General features: G+C 36.9%; 1 protein-coding gene across 18 annotated transcripts in view; it reads left to right on the top strand.

The window, feature by feature from the left end:
• Positions 1–20432, top strand: part of GTDC1 (glycosyltransferase like domain containing 1) — a 452306-nt gene that overhangs the window by 91154 nt on the left and 340720 nt on the right. For 15 of the 18 annotated variants that reach the window (XR_009351825.1, XR_009351826.1, XR_009351824.1 and 12 more), the window contains one exon: positions 7767–7830. The exons of the other annotated variants lie outside the window; for them this stretch is intronic. The gene's annotated coding sequence lies outside the window, so the exon portion shown is untranslated. The remainder of the gene's footprint in view (positions 1–7766; positions 7831–20432) is intronic. 18 annotated transcript variants of the gene reach the window in all.

Below are 20432 nucleotides of genomic sequence, written 5' to 3'. Positions count from 1 at the left end.
CTTGGAGAACCAATGCTCTATCGCCCTATTTCTCCACCCTAGCTGGACAGAAGAAATCGCTTAAGGAGCTTCTAAAAAGTACTGATGAAACTAGAATCTCTATTGTAGAGCCTAAATATCAGCTTTTTTATTTTTTGTTTTATTCTTATTTTGTAAGCCCTCTAGGTGATTCTAATGTGCAGCCGGAATTAGAAACATGACCCTGCCTAAAGCCTAGAGTCTGCAGTTTTCCATTAGAACTAGGTACCAAGCAAAGCTCTGGCCTTGAACACCTCCTGGGTGCTCAGTGATGCAGGGCACCAGTAGTGTGGTGGTTTTGCCCTGTGATGTTTTAAAACAATTGCTTCAACCTAGAATCTTTTATTGTTTTACCTATTCTAATTATTTGTGTGTATTGTTTGCATTTTTCCATCCAGTTTCACTGTCAAATAATGTGGGTTCTGAATGCCTTTGTTAGTCTCTAGGGTAGACTTTATGTTAACATTTGGCGGAAACAACTATTTAGCAGTAGGCGAAGTATAAAGTAGGTAAAGCAATGTATCTAGTTTTTAAAAAGGCAATCATTTTAGCAACTTGTTGGACTTTTAGAATTCTGATCCAAGTTTGTTCTTTTTTCTGAAATGCTGTTGGAGACCTTATGGTTTTATTTTGGGGCTGTTAGAACAGATAATGATAGTTGTGCACCCAGATGTACGTAAGTAAAAATGCAGTAGATTAATTGGTAAAAAAAGGTCATTTCTTCTGTAATACGATTCAGTTGATAAATATATACAAACCAAGGCATGAAATCATTTACTGGATAAGAGTGGGCAAAATACCACATAATTTCATTAACTTTTAAGCAATGAAATTATAAATCCCTATGCAAATGATTAAGGTTATCATTGCCTATCACCCCCTTTTGATACCTACAGACTGTTAATTCTTCTCTGTCCTGCTGAGTCTTATTAAAACTTCTGACTGATGTACTTTTATTAAAAGGTTTAGAATTTACCAATTTAAAGCACTTGCTTCACACTATCACCTCTAATTTAACTAGGCCATTAAACAGTATTTTGCAAAGTGGAAAAAGTCAATAGCTGTTTCTTTAAAAAAAATAATAAATTGAAATGAATTTAAACTCTGCTTGGAGGTGAGCAACTGCTGTATACTACTAGGTCTTTTGATAGTTGATTTGTTCCTTTAGTATGCAAATTTTAGGTTTACAAAGATCTACTGCTTTTATTTAAGCAATATGCCTGGAGGCTAGATTGGTAAGCTTTAGGGAGATATCTAGTTTGGTGTGAAATAAATAGTTGTTAAAGGATCACATGAATTGGGTCCCAGAAGATAAAGAGTAGAGCTGAGACAGATTGAGAAAAACTGACTGTATTTCATTTCATTTGGCTAAAAATACCACTAAATTAAAAATGAGGACAATGAATGATGGCACCGCAAAGAAAAGTGATGCGAATAAGCCTTTTTTTTTTTTTTTTTTTGGTAGATTTTTTGAAAAGTTCTGACTGGCAAGAAGTTGAAAGGAAAGGGCTTACTGCGTCCCTGACTAAAGGAGTTTACTCATCATTTTGGAAGGCTAGACTCAAGGGCTTTCGAGTTTTGGGAGAGTAGATGCTTGGTCCAGGAGGAAGGAATGGGTTCTTCCGCTGGCCAGTCAGCAGCATCACTTCTGGTCAGTGAGAAAATGACAGAGCATCTTCACATGCAAAAGAAAAGGCCTCTGGGTTGCCATTTTAGATTACAGCCTATGAGTAATCTGGTTTGCAAGTTTAAAGCAAATGTTGTCATGGTTTTCTATCTTTAGGGAAGCTTGATGTCACCAGTCTTTTGCATCTCTGATTTTCAAGTGCATTATAAAGAAAAGACAAAGTAAAAAATTATAAAATATATTTCTGTGTTGATCACTTTATAATCCTCTTTTCCTTTTTTTTAAGTGCTTCTATCTGCCTTTTGGGATGTTTTTAAGTACTCGGGCTCTTAGAGATACAATATTTGAACAGCATCATGTAGCAGTTAAAATGTCCTCTTTGTATGCTTATTAGTTGTGTATACCTGGTGGTGGGTGGTGAGGAATGGAGGACAGGGGTGGTGAAGAGGTGTGAAGATGGAATGCTAGTCTTCCACTGAGGCTGGAAGTCCCTAAGCCCTTTTATCATCAAGGACCCCCCCCCCCCCCACCATGCAGTATATATGTATGAATTAATAGATTTCCTTACCTTTTCCTGTTCAGCATCATTTTGTTTATTTTTATTTTGGATTTTAAGATTATCTTAAAAACTTTTAAATTGTCATTGCATTCACTGGATTCAAATTCAAAAAGTGGCAAGGGCTATGAGATCTCCCTCTTATGCCCTGGTCCCTCAATACTTTCTTTATACACAGCTAATCAGTGTGTGTGTATGTGTGCGTGTTTGTTTCTAGAGACATGTAGACACATAGAATATATTTATTTATTTTTGTTCATGTGTTGATTTATATACTTGTGAACATTGTATTTTGGAAGTTTTTGAAAAAAATGCCAAACTGCCCTTAAAAATATAGGTCATATAGCCTTATTCAGGCATGAATTATTTCTATTAGCTTTTTATAACATTGGAATTAGTTTAAGATCTGCCCCTCACACTCCCCCAACCTGCACTTTGTGAAGCAGAATTGCGTGCGAATCTCTCGGAGGTTCTATGGGTATGTGTCAAGTTCTGTGTTTGCTCTGTAGCCTCAGTGGGCATGGGGTGTTTCTGAAGTCCTTACTGTTGTCACGTCCACACAGAAATGCTTTCTTGTTCTTGAGGAATTCTCATTTGTACACATTGTGCTCAGAGCAGATTCCTTTATGTCTTCTTTCCTTATTCCTTCCTTATACTCTCCTCTACTCACTTAGTTTTACTTCTAAATTTACATTTTTTGTGAGCTTTTATATTTGTATTCATATTTGGTTTTATTTAATTTAACTTTTTTTTCCCCTCTGATCTTAGTTGAGTGTGTAAGTTTAAGAGTACTAGGAACCATCTGAGACTTGTCTTCTTTTAAATTTTACTTCTATCGAGTCAGCAAAAGGTACTGATTGAGAGTGTGGGATCTCAAGCCAGATTGCTTGGTTTGAGGCCTAGGAACATGACCTTGGGAAAGTTACTTAAGTTCTTTCTGCTTTAGGTTTCTTACTTTGTTCAATGGGGTATAACAGTATCATCTACTTTAAGAGATGCAGTGATTAAATAACACTGTTGCATTGTGCCTTTCATATGTTAGCTATTTGTATTTTTATGATATAGTTGTGATTATATTTGACTTTTATAGGATATAATTTAGCATTTTTAACATTATAATTTTAAATATATTTGCATATATTTTAAGGAAACTTACAAATCTTCATTCTAGGATGTAGCCTTCTCTTTTATTTATTTATTTTTTAAAGACGTTATTTGACAGAGAGAGACACAAGCAAGAGAGGGAATACAAGCAGGGGGAGTGGGAGAGAGAGAAGTAGGCTTCCCACCCAGCAAGGAAGCCGGATGTGGGGCTTGATCCCAGCACCCTGGGATCATGACCTGAGCCAAAGGCAGACGCTTAAAGACTGAGCCACCCAGATGCCCCTACCCTTCTCTTTTAAACAGTTAGAATGACTCTATAAGCTATCAAGATAAAATAGTAAGTTCTTTGTGTAAGGGTGATTGAGAATTAAAAAAAAAACAAAATCAATTCTCTTTCTCTTGTTTGCTAAGAATATTGTGTATTTTTTTATAGTGTTATTATGTGTGTGTGTGTGTGTGTTTAGAGCACCACTGTTCAATAGAGTTGTAATGCAATAATGTAAAATTTTCTAGTGACCACATTAGACAAATGAAAATAAATATATTTAATTAATTTTGTTAATATATTTTATTTAAACCTATATATCTAAATTCTTATCATTGCAACATGTAATCAATATAAAATTATTGAGCTATTTTACATTCTTATTTTTGCATTAAATCTTTGAAATCTATTGTATATTTTCTACTTAACAGCACATTTCATTGAAGACTAGCCACATTTCAAGTGTCCAACAGGCACATGTGGCTAGTGGTTACAGTATTAGCATCGTTATAGTATATAAACTACTTTTAGTTTGTTCTCTTAGGTTAGGGAGGTTTTTTAATATTTTGCAACAAATGATAAAGCTAGATGCATAGATGCAGGCAAATGGAAGTGTAAGCTTGTAGTGGGAAGAGAGCTATAGGAGAGGTTAGTGAATATATAGATGATAATTGAAATCTTGAAGTCAAGATTTCAAGTCAAGTCAAGACAGAAGAAAACCATAATATCCCTAGGGATAAAGCTCTAGGGAATTCCTAGGAAAGGAACCAGGCTAAAATAGGGAACACACCTCGTAGGCTGGAGAAGAGCTGCAAGTTGGTGGCATCCTGGACACTGATGGAAGTGAGTTTCAAGGAGGCATGGTGGGCGGGACTGCCAAATGCCACCGTCTAGCTGAGAGAGGGGTGAAAATAGGTCATTATTAGCAAACCTTAGCAATGGCTGTTTCAACACAGTGATGGCTAAGTAAGCCAGGTTGTGGTAGTTTGAGCATTGCTTGGAAGTTGAAGTAAAGGCAGTGGGTCTATATTGTTGTTTTATGAATCTTGGCAGGATAGTTGGTAGTATTGAAAGAAGTGTGCTATTCATGAAGGAGAAGGAGCCAGTGGAGAGAAAAAGATTCAAGGTAGAGGAAAAGGTGAAGAATGATGGAGCAATTTTTAGGAAAGTCATGAATGGATAGGATTCAGTGCACAGGCAGAGGGATTAGTAATGGAACAGAAGAGGGTGAATTGTGAAAGAGGTGTGAAAGCATTATGAGACAGGTGAATTTGTATATGATAGAGTGGGTTCTAAGTTGTAGGCAACAGCTAGTTTAAGTTGCAGACAGCTAGCTAGTTTAAGCAAAAAGGGATATGTTTACACACTACTTAATTTCCAAAAGTGCCAAGAAACTAACCTTGACTATTAATAAGCTGGGAACAGCATAAGCCAAGGGAAACATCCAGTTACCCTATTTTAGTAGAAAATCTATTGTTACTTTCTACTTGGGAACCTGTGATACCAGGGATCATTCAATTAGGCTATCTAGCTGATTGTCTCAGAAGAACAAAATGCTTTCACTACAATATTTGATCTACTTGGAGGTGGTCACCACCTTGATTTACTTCTGTTTTCTAAGTCTTACATGGATTTTTCTGTTTGTCTGAATCCATGTCCCATAGAAGGCATGATGCAAATGCATCTGGGAAATGGAATTTTTAGCTTTGGAGGAAGCTAGAGAGGATGCTAGAGGTGGAGTGCAGCTTATGTGGTTCTGGCTCTGATCTTTCATGAATTGGAGTCAAGACTGACCCAGGGCAGCAGTCTTCTGAATATTTGAGCAGCCTGGGTGAACCCTCTACAAAATAGCTTACACATAACCCTGTTAAGTGGATTCTGGCCATTTGGCAAGAGGCCATGAGGACCGCTCCATAGAGCTGTTTGTCCTCCTGATGTGGCAGCTGAGTTCACCCAGAGTGAGTGATCCAAAAGAGCAAGGAGCTAGCTGTAATATCTTTTAGGACCTAAACTCAGAAGTCAGAAACCCTCACTTCCAGGGCATTCTGATTTTTGTGTACCAACCCTCATGCGTAAGAAGGAGCTACCAACGTCATGAATTTCCTAAGATGAGGATTTGGGGGAGCTCTTGGAGGTTGGCTCCCATGCCTCCTCACATTCCCCATTGCCTGACTTTCTTTAACAGCAGAAATTGATCAAAGTTATCTGTAGAAGGGAAAAACAACTTTAAAAAAATAGAATGAAACATGCCAAGAATTCAGATACAATGTGGTTCTGGGTTACATCTTAAGGTTACAAAGTGCATGGGATCTGCCAGTTTTTTAAAAGATTCAGAAATGCTGTTCAGTTACTTGTTCTCAGGCTTTCTTTTCTCAAGGCAGAGAGCATATCATAAAATCATAACTCAGCTAGGTGTATGTATTTTGATGTTTGGAGATAATGAGGTTGTGATACTTTGTCTTCCAGAATAGCTCTCTTGTCCTCGTCTCTGAAATGAAGAGGTTTGATTAGCTGTCCCTATGGTCCTTTCTCAGTCTCCATTCCTTAAGACCCTGACTAACTTCGAGAATTGGAGCGAACATCTCTGTGACATACTAAATAGATGAAAGGCATTCATTCTACCATGCCTCGGACACATCATCTGACTTCTTTCATATCATGTATTGAAATGATATTGCTGTTTATGCCTCCCTGCATCCTTCCTCCCCCGCCCAGAATTAAACTCCAGCCAGGCAAATTTTGTCCTTGTTCACCACTGAGTTCCCAAAAAACCAGGGCAATGCCTGGTAGATGCTGAGGGGATGAATGTCTAAAGAAATTATTTTTCAAGAAAATATACCACAAGATCATTATTTGTAAAAGGCCATTTAAAAAATTTTAATTTGATTTCTCCTTTTGCTTGGCTTATGTCTTCTCAGCCTTTCCCTTATGTTTTTTATCATTTTTTTCTGTTATTTTTTGGTGACACTCCTGCTCAGGGTTCTTTCTATGGCTGCGAATGTTTTTGTCTTATTCACAGTTGGTGCCTGCAAGGTTCTCCATCTTGATTTCTTTCTGATAGAAGCTATTTGGGCTCTGGGACCACTGTTTAGGGAAACTTTTAAGAGATGCATTTGGGGGGGGGCGCCTGGGTGGCTCAGTGGGTTAAAGCCTCTGCCTTCGGCTCAGGTCATGATCCCAGGGTTCTGGGATCGAGCCCCGCATCGGGCTCTCTGCTCAGCGGGGAACCTGCTTCCTCCTCTCTCTCTGCCTGCCTCTATGCCTACTTGTGATCTCTGCCTATCAAACAAATAAATAAAAAATCTAAAAAAAAAAAAAAGAGATGCATTTGGTAATCCCGTGATTTTGTGTTATATTTTCTGTCTGGGAGCCACATTTCCTATTGCTTTGCCAGCTCCTCCTTTTGCTTGTCATGTAGGATCCTTTTTGGGTGAGTTACTGTGTTAGTCTTGACCCTGTCAGTATTGATATACCTAAGGATTCTGACTTTAATATATATAGAACAGGAAAGTCACAATATCCACCCTTGGGTATAAGGTAAGAACTTGTTCTCTTCATTCTGCATGGCTTGCAGAGAAGTTAAGTAACAGTTTAAACCTGATCTGATGCTGTTAGAGAAAGTAGTGTTAAGGTACGTTAAGGTATGTACCCCAGATACGGAAGTGTCTCTATACCTCCATTGTTTCCCTGGAGTGAAAACCCCAGACCTGGACTGATTATCCATATGCATTCCAACATGTCTCTGAGATCTTAGATTGTCCTCAGCAGAGGTTCTTGACAGTTTTCTGGATTATGGAACTTTTTGGCAAGTCTGACAAACTATTGATCTTTTCTCCAGAGAGACATCCATTTACATAAACCCACAAATTTTACACATATCATTCAGAAGTACATAGACTCCACATACCAAGAATAAGGACCTCTAATCTGAATTCTTCTTATTGTTTTTGAGTTAGAATTGATTTGGGAAGCCTTGGAAAGTTTGGGGATGGGGGAAAGCTCTTACCAGTTAAGACTCCAAACATCTCTCTCCTTGGAGGTTCTTCTTTCATCTTCTTTCATCATAGGAATTGGATTCCCATCCAAGAATCAGACTATTGGGTCGTTCAGGTAAACTCTTACCCAGGTCAGGATTCAGAATTCCACCTGGGCTTATTTTCAAAACAACATCTTAATTATGTCCTTTGATCTCACAGGTATCCCTGCATTAGCCTGATTGGATATATGTAAAGAGAAAAATTAGTACCTCTGGATCATCAGGTAAGCAAATGGGACTTTGTTTTAATTTCTCCATTGATTCAGTCCTCTGTCAGTATGTGGCCATTTCCTATCATCTGTTCTTTCTTTACTACAGTGTGGGTCAGTGAGATGATAAATATTTCTAGAGAAGGAAGCAGCCATTCCTGAGTTTTACAAGATTACTTCATCTGCTGCTTGAAGTCAGTTTTCTTTATTTTAATTTTATCTCATTATTATTTCATACATTCACACTTCTATACCAGATAAAAATTCCCTGCTCTTCTTTTTATGTATATACTTTGGAGAGTTGTGGACAGCTCTCATATTGTTCCTTGGTTGTCAGCCAAGTTATACACATTTAACTCCTTTAATCTTTCTTTGTAATTCAGTTAGCTTGGCTGCTTTTTCTAGATTTTCCCCTATTTCATCTGCATCATTAAAAAACAGAGAAAACACGTTATCGCCTGGCTTCTTCTACACCTTTCATTCTTTTTATTTCCTGATTTTGCATCAGATTCCTTGTTGAACTAAAGCCATCCAGGCATCATTCTTTGCACCACTTTGGCACGACATGAATGCCTTTTCTATAACTATCAGTGTCCCATGCAGTTATAGCATCATTGGTATATCCCAGATGGAAGAAAGGAAATGGGAAAGGGGAACAGTGAGGAGCAAAATAATGCATTTTTTGATTCTGTGGCAGACCGGCCCTTGCCATCCATAGCAAATCATTGTACCTGCAACCTTGATCACAGGCTTTGTCCTCCTACAGGGTTGTGCGCGATACTAATTTGAATAACGAGAAGCACGGACTGTGTACTGTTGGAGGTTTGGCCACCGTTCTCACCCGCTTTCTTTTCCACACTCTCCCCCTCCTACTGCCTTCCCCAACAGTGATCATGACTCGCTATCAGAATCTGTGGCCATGCACAAAACTGGGCGGGGGATCATTTTGTTGGAAATTAGATAGGCTCAGGTGGTCATGCTCCACGCCTGTGTGTGTAACATCTGAGGCAAGTGCTTTAGTTCTTGCTATTTCTGTAACAGTCGTTGGTCTTCTTTTAACAGCTGATTCAGTGGAGATGGGCAGGAGGAAGGGACTAGTGGACCTTTGGTGCTATTCATCAATGCTGTACTAGTTTCACAACTCTTTTCCTGTCCTGATGGGCAGGGAGAAGCATACTGCTTCTAGATGATGCTGAGCTTAGTGTAAAATATGCCAGGATGGGATCTGGGCTTGTCACAGTTCATTTTTTCTTTTCATTTGGTTTGTAGGAAATGGACTTCTACCTCTACTTATCTTGTGCATTAGAGAGAAAAGGGTCATACCTCTAGGAGCTAATGGCTTATTGGTGTTTTTAGTCACCAGATTCAGGTGGTATATTTAGTTGAAGCTTCCAACAGCTCACACTTGGCTTTCTCATTTGTGTTTGCTTTTCTTCTAGTACAGAATTGAATAGGACAGAAGAGACGGTTTTCCTGTTTGTGTCTGTGGTAACTTTCTAGATGATTTGTGGTTTAATTCTTTAAACATTTTTGATCATTTATCACCTCTTTCCCTGTAAAGGCGTAAAATATTCCGATTATACTGTTATAATCTTTTAATCAGATTATTTAAGTTTGGAGAAATCACGGTCCAAATAACAGCTGACACAGTTGCCTCTGAATAGTGACCTAAAAATTGTGACACTTCTAGTAGTTCTTTTTTTGCCTGATTTTAGACAAGATCATGTCTGTCATTCACCTGTCAGATTTTAGACAAGATCATGTGATTGTGATTCACATATTTCTTGGTCTCAAGCTTCTTAAACAGGTAAGTATATAACCTGGACCCCTTTTAAGTCTGATTTTTAAAAAATGGTCATCCTTCCTGTGGCTTTCAACTGCCGACAATATTGTTTTCCAGCTAATTTCTTTAGGCAAATGATAGATTCTTCAGCACAACTTTTGTTTCTTGAGTCTTTTCAGGACTTGTCAAACAAAACAAAATGCTAACCTGACTTTAAGGGGAGAAAAATCCACCTCCCCCCGCCCCGTACTATATTATTCTTTGTTCTCTATGTGCATCAAAGTGACAATCCCACACTGTCTCAATTGAGGGAGTCTAGCACAAAATAAAAAACAGCCTGGCACTGTTCTAGGCTGGCAGCCAAAATGTTTTGTGTAGCTTGGTTCTGGCAGTGGTTTTCATGAGGCAGAGGGTCGGCCCTCCCAGCACCACTGAAGGAAGCAGGCAGCCTTAGTCTTCCCTCCTTATCCCATTTCTTTTCCTTCGTTTTCCTCTTTCTTCACTGAAAAAAAAAAACAAAACAATATTTCTTAAATAGAAACATCGCTCTCCTCACAATCTCCACGTTTGCTAAGCAGCATTATTCCTTCCAGAAGCTTGTGTTAGATTTCCCTTTTCCAGCTCTAAGAGATTTTCTTCACAGTTGCGTTTTTGCCACACTTCTTAGAAAACTCTCCTGAATATTGCTAACTTTGGTCATGTTGACATAGTGGGAATTGGTGGGAATCTTGTCTCCCTTCATAGCTTCTTATTTGAATGGAAACTTTTGAATGACACTTGCTTGTAGTATTATGGATCTTAAGCCAAGATATTTCTTGTTGAGACCAAAAAGTCTGCCACTGTTTTCTATTTTTGTCTAAAACTCAGGGTCAGCTCATAGCTTTTACAGATTGAAGACTCATTTTTAGAATGTCTGATAATTGTTGCTAGGCGAGCAAATGAACTTCCATGAAATATACAGGTGTGTATTTAAAATGTTTTCCTTTGAAGTGAAAATGCAAGATAGAACACAGTGTTTTTAGGTTTCCCAATTCTCTCTAAATTATATCTAGTGATCTATTATTACAAGGGGTGTGAAAATGTAGCATTATGATTTTTAAGTGATGATTTGAGCAGGAGACTAGGTTTTCACTATGAACAAGCATTCTACAAAATTTTGTAGAAGTTCCTCAAAATGTAAATGTGTTTGCTGTTTTATTAAACAAAATCAAATGACTGACTTTCAAGTGGTCTATTTTAAAAGTTAGTGTTTTGCAATCGAGATAAGAATAAATAGGCAGAATATGTTTTCTAAGGAGGAGATTGATATTATTTTGACTGATTTTTATTTTAAAAGGTTGTCAATGAATTTTGGCAATAAGAAAATTACTTTGGGAGGAAAAACTCATGAGCTTTTGTAATAGTGCAACACATGTGACTGAAGAAAAGTAAATAGTGGCTCCTGTTAGAGGTACTAATGGGAAGAATTTTTATATGCCATATACGCTGGGAAATATATCTATTTATACAGTAAGATCAACTTGTACAATCTAAGAGCTGTTTTTTCCCTAGAGATCTATTTTTAATTTAGAAAATGCTTTGAAATCATGAAAAGGGTTTGTAAAACAGGTATAGGAGAATTATGCATTAAATAAACTCACCTGTTATTTTCTCTCATTCTCAAGACAGGTTCAGCAACATATTGGCTCATTAATTTAACAAAACAAACAAGTACTCACATTGCTTTGTATGTATAATGCACATGTTAATAAATGCTACAGTTATCCACCCCCCCATGCTGTTTTTTTAAACTTGTATTTAAGTGCCTATTTCTGTAGAGTAGCTAAGATGAATCTGGGTGGAATGCTTGTTAAGTTTTATCAATTAAATCTTTCGGTCAGTATTTTATGTTTCAGAATTATTACATTTTTTAGAAGGGAAGCCAGTGAAACTTTTTTCTCTTGGTCCCGTTAAGTGTATGACTGTCTTGAATCCTTCTATGCCAAGGTGTGATAATAGAGACCAAAACTTACTCTCTATGTTCACATGTATTGAATAATGTTCATTGCATATTAAATACTATGCATCAACTTTAAGTACATTTTCTCCAGTGGTATGATTTTTATTTGCAATTAAGCCCTTTGTCTTTTCTGCGGTAGGAACATATCTTTCAGTGACTTAGGAATTGCAACATGAATTGTTGTATTTATTTGTTTATTCCAACTATACACAGAGGCATAGTAGAAATATATTTAAGATCTGTGATGTTTGAGTATTTGAGCAGTTGTTGCTGTTGCTGTTTTGGTAAATGCTATTGAGTTTTTTATTTTTGTAGGTAATAAATTTTACAGTTTTGTTTAATTCTGAACATACATCAAAGCTCTTATATCTTTATAGATAAATGTTACACAGTTTGTAGGAATTATTGTATAGTAACTTAATCATTATATTTGTAGCAACATGGAAAAATAGCATTATTGAAGGATGCCAGCAATGTTGGATAAATACTAAATTTATTATTTTAACTAGGATTTTATTTTATTGTATTAAATATCATATTTATAATTATGGATGGTGTTTTCATTTCATTTGAATATCAGTACAGGTCTTGAACATTACTCCTGGGTAGGTGGTTTGAATATTTTGTTTGATATCAAATATTGGTAACATGTAAGATATTGATTTCTAAGTTTAAATATTAGTCATCTTTCCTTACACATATGGTACACACTTCAGTGTTAAATTTCTTTAGAGAGTATTGCATGAAAGTGTATGTGCTAATTCAGTTGTGTGATTCCCCCTCTAATTTTTGAGACATTTTAATTCTCCCTGCTCGACATATTATCATTCCGTAGAATACTGTCACAAGTATGTCATATGTTTTCTGTGGCATCTCACACTGCTCACTTTTTATCCATAGTACCATATGAGTTCCCCCTTTTTCAGGTTTACACTGCATATTTTAAGCTGCTGATAGTGTAAGTACATTGCAAGGTAAAGTGACATTTAGCTTTTTGAGCTAGGCTCATTTTTAGCATGAGAGCAGGGTGGTTTTTGTTTTTGTTTTTTTTCCCCCTTTTTCCTCTGCCCTAAATCTTCCTGTATTTCCTGTTAAAACAAAGAAATTCAACAAACAAGCAAACAAAGAAATTCAGAGATTTGGCTACAGCAGCAATTGAAATGCATCAAAAAGTGGCTACTACAATACAGTTTTATTAATGAATGATCTACATTGGTTCCAGCTGTGTCCATGTGATTAGGCCTTCACCAGGCAGCAATGGGTATTTCCCTATTGCTTTTATTTGATTTCCAAGAATGTGTCATCTGTTACATCAGCCCCTGCCAATATGCCCCCTGTAAAAGTGTTTTGTTTTCTTTTTCCTTCCAAATTTCTGAAGCATAAGTTGAATACCCACACATATCCCTGCCGAAATATTGTTTCTAGTGAATAGTGGCCTAGGTTTCTATGCCTGGTGTTGCATACCAAAATTCCAGAATATAAATTAAAGTAAATGTTTATTAAGTTTATCAGTAAATTCTCAGAAGTGTGGTTGCCTGGTAATGCTAAAGATAGACTATTTTTGCTTTTACGTTTCCATCTTAATATTTTATTACAGTGGTATAATGTGTTATAGAGGTGGACAAGCTTGCAGATTGAAGTGGGGATCGTCCAGATTGTTCCCTTCCCTGGACCATATGGTATAGTTCTAAAAGCCTTTTGTATGCTGTCTGTTCAGTTTATTGTAAACTCAATCTTTAGTGCACCTAAAAAGATAACCAAATAAAAATGGGCACGAGAAAAAGGACCTCATATCATGTAGGGACCCCAGAAACACTTGTTTTAAAGGAGAGAACTGCAGATGAAATTGAAGCTGAGATGAGATAAACAAAGGAGGCTTGTCATTCTCTGAATATGCTTTTGAGTTCACATGGATTGTCCAAGCTTGCCTTCGAATGCTGGTTTTAAAATGAAGGAATTTATGTTATCTGACTATTCTTATTCTCCTTATTGTTCCCATTCCCGAAGTCTCATGAAGAAGAGGATGTAGCTCTTATCTGTTTTACAGAGGAAGCTTCTACCTAGGAACAGGGCCAAAAAATATATAAGCCCCAGGTTTTATGAATATATAGGTTTTTTTTTTTTTTTTTTTTGACTGGTTTCAGTGATAATTTAGGGCTGGAACTTTCAATGATTTCATCCTTATAACCATTACCCCTACTCAGAGATCATTGAAAAGTTTCTAACTCCTTTTCATCCTCCCTTGCACCCCTCCCCGCTTGACCTATCATGGTTCCATAATTCTATTTTAGGAAAATGGGATAAGAAATTGCTTATCCCATATGCTAAGACTCTTTAAAAGCTGGGAATGAGATGATTTCTCCTGACTCTCACTCCCCTTCCCTCCAAAGTAAGCTACTGTTTGAGAAGAGCATTAGACATTACCCATTGCTTTTTGGCACAAGAGATTTATGCTGAAATTCTACCAAATGAGTTGGGGGGGGGAGCCTGTGAAGAGCATGATTCTTTACTCTGTCATTACCCTGAACCACTGAAAGGGTAACTGAGAGGAATTCAAATGTTATTGGAATGTGTAATTTCCTTTTGAATGGCCACAGTGAAATATGTTTGAACAAAAAAGGCAGAAAAAGTATATGTGGCTCATGGAGCTGATGGTGATGGAAATTAATGAATCTTTCCAATTGAAATTATTCCAAGAATGGTGCATATTCAAAATCTGTCCAACAGAAACCTATAGAGGGTATTATCTTAAGGAGTTTACTCAATATAGGTAGAATCGCACAATAATTTAGTAATGCTGGTGGTAAGTTAGACACAACATAATTTTGGGATTTTTTCAACTTTAAAAAATTTTAAAAACAGAGTAACTGATTTCAAGTTGCTGAGGAAGTCTTTCCTATTTAAAAGAAATACTGTTATCTTGTGGTCTTTCATTTATTTGGCAGCTACTTTCTTAAGTGCTCCCACAATTGAAAACATAGTTTATATTTTGAAATAAGTTAGGTCCCTTGTTCCTTCCCTCTCTCTCTATTCTCTTTACTTATTCCTTTCTTCCTAACCTTTGGCTATTTGTTTGTATGTGTATATTACATACATGAATGATATATACCACTCTATAAAAGATGTTATAGGTTTGAGGATCAGTGAGGAAGAGAAATAAAAATCTTGTAATGACTTTGCAACAAATGGATTTCTGTGGAGGAATTAGAACATGCTTATTTAAGTAATCTACAGTATTGAAAATTGTAGAAACGTAAATTCAAAATTGTTTTTATTTCTTCTAGCTAGGAAGAACTAGATCATAGCCTAAATCAAGTTGGAAAGTCTAACTCAAGTAACTCTTAGCTGCAGCTTCCTTTTAATGGTAAAAATGCTTCTGGCCTCAGGTAGTAGAAGGTTTTGTGACTGAAATGAGTAAGGGTTTCATTTGTCTCATGTCATAAGAAGTCTGGAGGCTGTTAGTTCACAGGTAACTGATGCCATCAGGGACCCAAGTAACATCTCCTCTCCCTTCCTTAGCACATAACTTTGGCCTTTTATTTCACAGATGACTTTCATACCCCCAGAAATTGTGCTTACCTTTAAGCAGGAAGAGAAGTGAAGGATGCTCAGAAGCCTTTTCCTCATGGGAAGCAACCTCCCCCTTCCTTCACTCCCCCTTTCTTTCTTTTCAGAAAGGGATATCTGCTTGGAGGAGATATCTCATGGGCCAAAAGTATGTCACATAATTACCTCTAGTATGAGAGGAAAAGTATTTTAGCCATCTTGTGTCTATTTTGGAGGAAGACAGGCAGAAGAAGAATTGGAATGCATGTCCAGTGAACTGTCCCAAAGTTATCTACCATACTTCTCAATTCTTTTGTATAATTAGTTGCTTAGACCTTTGAACTTTCTGAGTGCTTGGTGTATATAGTGACTTGTTGGTTCCCTTTTGACATCAAGTACATATGTTTTGGTTTTGTAATGTTATTTCTCTGTCTGATGACAGGAACTGTAATTAGGTCATCTTGGTGTCTTTACATTTAGCACAGTGTCTAGATGTGAACCTTCAGTTAACACTTGTCAGATAAATGAATGGATGACTATTAAGAGATATATTTTTAATATTATTGGTGTAAATCATTTTTACATACAAAGGATACAGTAATAATTTTAATTTGTGAAAGGTTATAGATTATATTTTATTTTTTGCTGTTGCTTCTCTTTTTACTTTTATCTTTTAAATTTAGATTCAGTTTAGTTAACTTATTAGTTTCAGGGGTAGAATTTAGTGTTGCATATAACACCCAGTGATCATTCCATCAAGTGCCCTCCTTGATGTCCATCACCCAGTTACCCCATCCCTCCACCCACCTCCCCTCCAGCAACCCTCAGTTTGTTTCCTATTGTTAAGAGTCCCTTATGGTTTCTCTCCCTGTCTGTTTTCATCTTACTTTCCCTTCCGTTCCCATATGTTCATCTGTTTTGTTTCTTAAATTGCACATATGAGTGAAATCATATGATATTCATTTTTCTCTGAGTGGCTTATTTTGCTTAGCCTAGTACACTCTAGTTCCCTCCAGGTTGTTGCAAGTGGCAAGATTTTATTCTTTTTGATGGCTGAGTAATATTCCATTGTATGTATGTACCACATTGTCTTTATCCATTTATCTGTTTATGGACATCTGGGCTCTTTCCATAGTTTGGCTATTGTGGACATTGCTGCTATAAACATTGGGGTGCAGGTGCCCCTTTGGATCACTATGTTTGTATCCTTTGGATAAATACCTAATAGTACAATTGCTGGAACTGGACTACATTTTATTGACTTTTTTGTTTTTGCTAAGGGAATATCAAATTGTCAAAGTTGTTTTGAGTGGAATATACTCATTTACAAAGGTTATAGGAAAACCCTCAAAATGACTTAACACCCGTGTTTTTATTGGAGAATATTATTCCATGAGTAAATACAAATATAATTTCTTTTTAACTTTTTTGCATAGACTATTGTTTAAACAAGGATATCTTGCAGTTGTCATATATTCAGAACTCTGTTTTTGAAGAAGTAAGCAATTTGAACTTATTAACATGGCAATCAGATAATTTGATTATCTATATTATTCAACATTATATCAACACTGATGTTGATTTACAAGAAGGAGTTATTAGATCCTTGGTAGCTTTATGGCAAAGAGCACACTATATCACATTTTATCCTAGATTGCATTTTGGGTGTTTCTTTTAATTCTTATTTTTTCAATACGCATACAAATAGTAATGTACAGTAGAAAAATACGTCTATACAAGAAATGCAAAGAAGTCATCTTTATATCTGCTTGCTTTGTGTAAACTGTTTTAGAGGAAAGCAGGCTACCTCTTCCTTTGAAATCTGCAGAAGACATGCTGAGTGTAACCTGATGGTGTGAGTCAGTGCCTCACAACTTGTCCAATGCCTAACTTAAATTCCTTTTGTTATATTTCCATTCTGTTTCTGTTATTTTGGCCTCAGAGGACAAAGAAAACAACTAGCCACTATCTCCCATACAACGTTCCTTATATAGTACCATTTTAATAAATTCCTCCCTTTTCATTCATGATGGCAGGGTTGTTGGTACCTTAATTAATAAAACAACCTGTGCATGGATAGAATTTATCTCAAAGCAGGGAATGTATTCAAGTATCTGGAACTTAAATTTTCTATCTGAGCAGTTTATAGTCACTGGAAATAAAGAAAGCCCTTTTAACATTCAGAAGCATTCCTGGAAAGAGAGCTCCTACATAATCACAATTTAGGCAAGATACTTTCCTAGATTTGGACTCAGAATTGGGTAATGATTGTCTCTTTTGGCCTGTATGCTGCTCTTCTGGTCATACTTTTTTTTTTTTTTTTTTTTTTTTTTTTTTTTTTTTAAAGATTATTTATTTATTTATTTGACAGATAGAGATCACAAGTAGGCAGAGAGAGAGGAGGAAGCGGGCTCCCTGCTGAGCAGACAGCCTGATGTGGGGCTCGATCCCAGGACCCTGGGATCATGACCTGAGCCAAAGGCAGAGGCTTTAACCCACTAAGCCATCCAGGCACCCCTTCTGGTCATACTTTTGGAGGGAATAACTTATGGGCCAGCACTTTGCACTTAGAAAAAGAGTGTTGAGCACTTTTTTCATCTTTGTATTCTTAGCCATCACTACAGTATCTGGCACATAATAGGAACTGAAATTTTGTTAAATGAATTGTTTTAGAATCCCTCGGTAATACTTCCTAATCCAGGTGGCTTTATGCTTTACGTTTCCCCATTCCTCTTTAATTTTGTGCTGCCTAAGGAGCACCCATAGGTGATTTTTTGTTGTTTTAATCTTCTTATTCAATAATATCTCCAGTGATTCATAACTTACCTGAATAGTTAAATGCAGTAGTAGTGCCTGGACAATTTATTTTATGATGCTGCTGTAATCTTTAATCCAGGAATCTACCTCCCCTCCCCAGAAAGTGAGGGCTTATTGTAGCCTATTGATGAGAATTCAGGAGTACATTAATGGAATGCCTATCATGTATCAGGCACTTCGCTGGATTATGAATAGATATAAACATAAATCGTGTGCATGCTTTGCTACCAAGAAAGTGACATCTGGTTGGGCAGACACACATGTGTACTATTAACCATCGTATAGGTAGGATTGCGATAACTGCTCTAAGTGGGGTATAAGTGAAGTTTGGTGGTACACAGAGGAAGGAATAATTGCTTCTGACTGGCTGACTGTGCGTGAGCAGTTGACTTAGGCTTTTGTGGGTGAGATGGAATTTGAATGGAGTTTGAACTATATGGAGGACTTTGACAGGTGGTAAAAGTGGAAGGTTTCTAGGAAGAAGAATGCACTAACAATGTTTGGAGGCAGGAATGGGTATGGAATGTTTTAAAAAACATTGAAACATTGTGTTTGGGTAACGATATGTCTGGAATTGAGGTTAAGTAGGAGCTTGTAACCAAATTGTCAGAGATCTTATTTCTTATTAAGTACTATTTTCTCTTTCTTCTGTAAGAAAAATCGTAGGTGTTTGAATAGAAGACTGACATTAAGGAATATGAAAGTTTCAGAAGAATGGAAGCAGATTAAATGTAGCAGGAGGTGGGGAAGACAATCAGAAGCTGAGGCCCAGCTGAGGTTGAAGATGATGAGGGAGGCTTGGAAGGAGGACCTGATAAACTGGTGGTCTTGATGTAGGTCAGCTAAAAGCCCTGTGGGTTGTTGATTTGGCGAGTTGTGCGGCAGCATCCTGGCTGCCAATAGAGGGCGCTTTCAATTTTTGAGCCTTCTTTCCACTTCACATCATTTGGAATACTGTGGAAGATGTCATGTTTCCTCACACCTGGGAGATCAAGTATTTTAGTCTGAACTCTAGAAGAAAGTAAAAGGAGAAAGGAGTTGAGTGGTTTTTGAGGAAGTATCTGCACAGTTCTTCATCTCCTCTTTCTAGTGGGGATTGTGGCCCTCTGGACTTTCTTTCTCAGTTCTTAGCTCATTGGCTTGAAGTAGAACTTGCTTTTGGTCCTTTTTTGAGACCCAGCTCAAATGTTTTACAATATTATCACTCAGTCATGTAATTATATCCAGGTCTGAGGTCAGAAACTATATTTGGGTCATCTTGATACCATAAAATAGTTAGCATAACTTTTAGAACGCAATCATTCAATAAATGCTTGTTACATAAAGGACATTTGTTTATGCTTTGCAGTCACAGACCATCTTACTGTCTTGCACATGGCAAGCATGTTCATCTCAGAGTCTTGCTGTGCCTGTTGCCTGGAAGGCTTTAGATCAGATCTCCTGAGCACCCCCCACCCCTGTACCCCCCAGCACCCATCTGATTTCTGTTTAGATGTCATCTTGGCAGCGACGTGTTCTCTAACAGCCTTGTGTAAAATACCACCCTTTCCCAGCCCCAGATCTCAGTGGCTCTTTTTATCCTATATCACCTGTGCTATGTTTTTTAATAGCACCTGAACCCTCTTATGTACCTCTACTTGATGATTGTCTTTTTTACTCCAATTAGAAAGAAATTGCTTGTGATAGCAGGAACATTTGTTTTGTCATAGCCACAAGCACCTGGAACACTGTTGGGCACATAGTGGGCACAATAAATATTTGCTAAATGAATGAATGAATGACAAAGATCAGACTGAAAAGGATAATAAACACGAATATGCCGGTTTGTTTACAGATTTATGCAAGCAATGGCATTGTTGTTATTACTTTTATAATATCAAATCGTTAGTATTGCTCTCAGAAAAATAAAAACAAATTCTATTTTCTATAGATTGCGCCTGTGAAATCTAATTATGGATTAGTTTTTGTTTTAAAAATATTTGAATGCCAAGCATATTCAGTCAGAAAACACTTTTATTATCCATGCCAGCTTAATTTTTCAGGCAGTGAAATGGAAGACTGTCATTTCAGCAAGCAACTTATTTTCATTTGTGAGAATGGAATATTTTGAATATTCTAATTGATTTTTGAGGATGATTTTTCAAGAAAATAATCCTTGTTTCTGTACATTGTATGTTTGCCTTTAAGACAGAAAAAAATAGAAACAGGCATGGAAATTATTTGCCCAGAAAGGTGAGAACTTAGAGCTGACTGATAAATGTCAGGAAGAAGGGACAGTCAGTTCCAGCATAAAAGGTGAATGTTAGGACACTGAAAACTTTAAAGAAGATCTGTCTTCAAAAAGTATTTTATATGCATATTTAAAGTTTGCAAAGACATCCTAGACTGTCATGAGCCCAAGCCTCTATTTTATTGTATTTTACTGCAAATTCACTTGGATATTTTTCTAGAAATCTTAAGTCTGTAATTTGG

This window comes from Mustela lutreola, chromosome 3 (genome assembly GCF_030435805.1).
Source record: "Mustela lutreola isolate mMusLut2 chromosome 3, mMusLut2.pri, whole genome shotgun sequence".
NCBI classification, from domain to species: Eukaryota; Metazoa; Chordata; class Mammalia; order Carnivora; family Mustelidae; genus Mustela; species Mustela lutreola.
The sequence above is the reverse complement of the archived record's forward strand: the minus strand, read 5'-3'. Positions and strand labels throughout refer to the sequence as shown.